The following is a 5,555-nucleotide window of genomic DNA, read 5'->3' as shown; positions in this document are numbered from 1 at the left end:
ACTATTTATTGTGGGATCATGCACACCAAAAATACCACGATTGCAGTCTGCACAAATCCTCGATTGCGAACTACACAAATCATTAATAATAATCTATGCAAAGCAATGATCGCTTTGTGCGCGAAGTAGTGACTATGGTTTTTCCAACAATACACGGTACTACGAAATGTTGATCTCTCCCTCATTATATGTTAGACTGTGGGTCTGTGGCGAACTTAGACTCGTTAGAGAGATAATATGACAAGCCTTTTGCAACTAGGATTGAAATCATCTCGTTTGGGAGACCTTTTAACCTTTAAAAAGTAAGCCCAAACTTCATTGTGACTTAACTAATTTTCCAATAACTTTCGAGTCAAATAATGACAAACCAAACAATTCTCGGTAAGATATTTTATACCTAATTGGAAAGCTACTAAGTTACCTTTCAACAAGCTTAAGATCACTCAGATTCGAGTGTAAGAAAGGAAATACGATTCTTTTACCCAAGTCATGTGGTGCCAAATATGCAAGCAGCGTGAATTAGGTTGAGTTTGACTTTGGGCCAACTCTTGAAATGTCAAATGGTATCCAAATGAGATTATTCTAGTCCTAGTTGAAAGCTCATTAAGTTATCTTTTCAATAAGCTTAAAATTGCTCCCAACTAACTTGTAATGAGGGATTTATAAGTGTTTTCATGGTTGTCATCCTCACAAAGTTATGATCACGGTCTATACCAAGCAACAATTGTTGTTCTTACAAAGCAACAATCATAATTGTTTGAGCATCTCATGAATGCTTATAACTTCCTTATTATAGGTCAATTGAGATAATTAATTTAGAGCTTGTTAGAAATATAATTGAAAGAACCTTTAAATAAGACTAGAATCTTATTATTTGGAAATTATTTGACTTTTCAAAAGTAAGACCCAAAGTTCAACTCACAAACCGTGTAGAGTTCTATAAGTAAAATCTTTTACATGCAGAGAGTAAACATATTTGTTTAACATGAAGCTTTTGTTTTTATATATATATATATATATATATATATATATATATATATATATATATATATATATATATATATATATATATATTTGTTTTTTGACAAGAAAAAAAAAATCCATATAAGTAGAATCTTTTGAAGAAAGAATAATAACCTATTTTCTAAAAGTAAATTATTATTATTATTATTTTTTATTTTTTTTTTGAACTATTACAAGCCAGGCCAATTCAGAATTCTGATTTTGGCAAGAAGCAACCTGATCCATTGACACCCCCAAATCTGTTCCGTTCCATCCTGTCCTGTCAACAAACCTTCGAACCAAAATGCTCCACGAGTTGTATTTGCAGGTGGCTCTCTCTCCTTTGGTATCCATCTCTTCTGTCTTCTTCTCCAAAGAAACAGGATGTAGATAAAAAAACAATGTAAAAAACGCACTTTGGTAGGGTATACCATTTTGATACACAAACACTTTGAAAATTGTAAACATGGCATGTATATGAATACTTATTTAAATTGACTTAACTTTTGGAAATATGGTTAATAAGTCATATCTCTAAAATCATATTCCTTTAACCTTTTTTTTTTCTTTTTTAACACACGCACACGCACCACCACACTCACACCGTAGTGGGATTTCACCACCTACGGGTACTTGAACCCTTGACCAAGTGTTGAAACTCCTAAGAGTCTACCACCGGAGCAACAGCAAGAACCCACATATACATTCCTTTAACTTGGACACATGTTTGTTGAATCAGGACCATTGGATAGTTTTCAGTTATAACCGTACAATAAATTTCCACCACTCTGATAATCAGATATATGCTTCAATTTTGGTTCATGATACATAAACTAAGACCCATATAAATAATTTAATTTTGGTTAATTGTATGCCATGAATGTGATAACTTCTAAATGCATGTGTATCATCCATAACAGTATGCCAGAGTATCAAAGTTTTCCTTAAAAACAAAAAGACAAGCTATTTGACACTTTGGCAGAATATGATACTTGTACCCAGCTTAGAAATTGTACACCTGCCATAAAATAAATGGAATGAAATTCCCTAAATTATTAAAACTGATTCTTTCTTAGTTACAGTCCAATCAGATTGTTTAAGCAATACCCATCTTTGATTCGTCCACACTTGTTTATTAAAATAGGAGCATTGTATTTTATTTTATTTTTATTGCGTAAACTTTAATTTGGACGGTTTAATTTGAATTATTTATTTGCCATGTTTGCAATTTCTAAGTGCATGTGTATCATTGCTCACACTCTGCCAGAGTCCTTAAGTTTTTCTCTTAGATGACTCTTATGTTAGCTTGCACTATAATGGTGGTGATCCATCCTTCTCAATGTGGCCATGGCACTGATATAGTGATTTTCGGGCCATTAGAATTGTGGATTACATTGTTAATGGAGAATATCTCTAAAATTACCCTGATCAAGCAATCTGAGCCATCTAATTAATGGCTATCAAATGGATGGTTAGATGTAAAATATTGAGTGGTCCAAATTTGAGAAAATAAGATGGTAAAATTAACTTCTCCCTGTGAGTTCTACGTAATGCTGCATCACAGTTGTGGTAGTGATTTGGATGGTGTAGATTCTCATACAAAAATGTTATGTGTACTTGAAATGTCACAACCAATGGAAAATGTAGAATTAATATAAGAGTCCAGTCAATCAAATGAGTAATTTTAACTAAAATACACAAAAATGGAGTTATCGTTAGCTAACTAATACACATGGCCGTCGAATCAATGGGACACTTCTTCGATAAGAGGCGGCATGAACGATCACAACGGACGGACGCAGATTGCCTACTGACACTGTAGTAGCGAGTTGACATTGACCGTACTCTGTGGGCCCCACCATGATGTATGTTCTTTATCCACGTTGTCCATCCATTTTTTTCAGCTTATTTCAGGGCATGAGCTAAAAAATGAGGCAGATCCAAATCGGTGGACCACATCACAGGAAATAGTGGTGATTAAACGCCTGCCATTTTAAAAAAATTGGGGCTCACAAAAGTTTTGGATCAAGCTAATATTTGTGTTTTTCGTTCATCCAAGTATTTGTGACCTAATCAACAGGTTAGAATTTAAAAAAATATAAAAATAAAAAATAAAAACATTATGGTGGGCCCTAGGAAACTTTTAATGGTGGCCGTTTAATCACCCGTGCTTTCTTTTCTTTTTTCTTTTTTTTTAAACACACGCACACACACCCCCACACACTCACGCCTGTTGTGGAATTTCACCACCTATGGATATTCGAACCCCTGACCGGGTGTTGAAACTCCCAGAGCCTACCACCCGAGCAAGAGTAAGGATCCAGTCATCAGTGTTTTCTTGTGGTGTGGCCCACATGAGATATGTATCTACCTCATCTTTGGACGCATGCACTAAATTAAAGATCCAAAATGGATGGATAGCGTGGATAAAACAAATACATTGTTGTGGGGCCAACAGAGCACCGTTCGCCACTGGCAGTGTCAATACACAATCTGCGTCTGATAGCAGGAAGAACCGTGAGATTGAGACCATTCATCGGGGAGAAAATTACCTCTGTAGACCCCACCTTTTATCCAGCCTCTTTTATGGAGAATCGAAAACTTACCTTGCCAACTTATACCTTGCATGTACGGATAGAGCATTTGAGGACGTTAGTACCCCTGCTATATTACCTATAGCTACGGTTATAATCCGTATCTATATGTCTACGGAAACGAAAAATCCCCTTTTTAAAGCAGGGGTATTTTCGTCCTCAAATGTTCTGTCCGTACATCAAGGTCTAAGTTGGGAAGGTAATTTTTGGATTTCTCACGAAAGACGATGGATAAAAGGTGGGGTCTACAGTGGTAATTTTCTCTTCATCGGGTGGCGGAAACTCACATCGTGTAATCAAATTTGAAACTCTTGGGAGTCTTCCACCACCACAGACGTATGAGTAGGATTCTGCAGATCTCAAGTCTAACTGGTTGGACTTCCAACCTATTAAGTGGACGTTAAAGCCAACCCTTGTAAGAGGTTGACCTTAAAATGCGGATTGCTAATAGCAAAAATCAACCTTACATGCGTATTAGGTAGACCATACCATAGAAAATAATCTATAACCATAGATAAATAGCAATATACTAATATGGTCCATTGGACTCGTGGGTATTGCTGATTTTTTCACAAGGTGATCCTCAGGATAGGACCCACGTATTAGACGGTTTGGATGTCAAACATTAGTGAAAGGTTGTAAGTTATCTACTGCAGACTATTAACTTATAGTCCAACCGATTGGACTTGAACCCTCTTTCACCCTTTCTATTTTTTTTCATGTAAATTAATTTATTTATATATTTATATATATCAGCCTCTAATTGACAATTAGAGGCCTATAGCAGAGGATTTTCTCCATAAGGGTCCCGATCATAGGGTCACATCATTACTGTTAAGTAACGTACCAGATTTTTATATCTTTGACTGGACCTCACACGTGATGCAAAAGGCTCAAGAGGCATTAGCGGAATTGAAAAAGGTCTGGATGTATTATCCATGTCTGTGTGGCCCTGTGAATTATGAATGGGTTATATGATGAAAAAACCTTAAGGCCTGTTGGTTTTTTCAGAGCAATGGGAAACACACTGCATATGGTAATTATTATGGTTTCACCGTGTTTGAAAATTCACAGAAATTCATGCCTTTGAAATTGGTTAAAAAGAGATAATTTTAATTTTTGAACTGCAAGGTAATGCACATGATATATCCATTCCGTCCATCTATTTTATTACAATATTTAAGAGCATAAGACAAAAAATGAAGCAGATCCAACACTCAAGTGGCCCACCCCAAAAGAAACAGTGGCCCCACAAAGTTTTTAACGATAAGTATTCGATTCCCTTTTTTGTATGACGTAGTCCACTTGAGTATTGGATATTCCTCAATTTTTTAGTCATGCTATGAATTCAACTGGAATAATAGATGACATGTGGATAAGAGAAATGCATCACAGTAGGACCCATAGATATTTTCTAATATTATTGGTTTTTGTGTCAAAAAGTAGACAGCCAAATCAGGTACACTATAAAAGCATGGGAAATCAAACACGCATTTAATTTGGCTTAATGAAGAAAATAACTTCCAATGGTGGAGGAATTAAGGCCATTGTTTCTTTTAGTGTGGGCCATTTAAGTGTTGGATCAGTCTTATTTTTGGTTTATGTTCCAAAATGTTCCAATATAATATATGGACGGTATAGATATATTTTTACATTATGGTGGGTTCCACATATTTAAGTCAATACTTTTGTTTCAATTTTCGAGATGAAATTACTCTCGTATTTTCAAACAAGGTGAAAAAGTAATAATAACTTATTTACCATGATTTACATGTATCATAGAAAATCACACGTGCCCTAAAATGTTAAAATTGATATGATGCATCTATTTTTTGTAATTTGTACAAGTGGGGCCCATTTCGGGTGATCCCATGTGTTAGTATTATGGGCCTAAGCATGGATAGAATGCATTCCAAAAGTTTTCAAGATTGAATGAATCTATCCATCCTATCAATGACT

This window comes from Magnolia sinica, chromosome 9, assembly GCF_029962835.1.
Source record: "Magnolia sinica isolate HGM2019 chromosome 9, MsV1, whole genome shotgun sequence".
Lineage (NCBI taxonomy): Eukaryota > Viridiplantae > Streptophyta > Magnoliopsida > Magnoliales > Magnoliaceae > Magnolia > Magnolia sinica.
Note: the sequence above shows the minus strand (reverse complement) of the source record.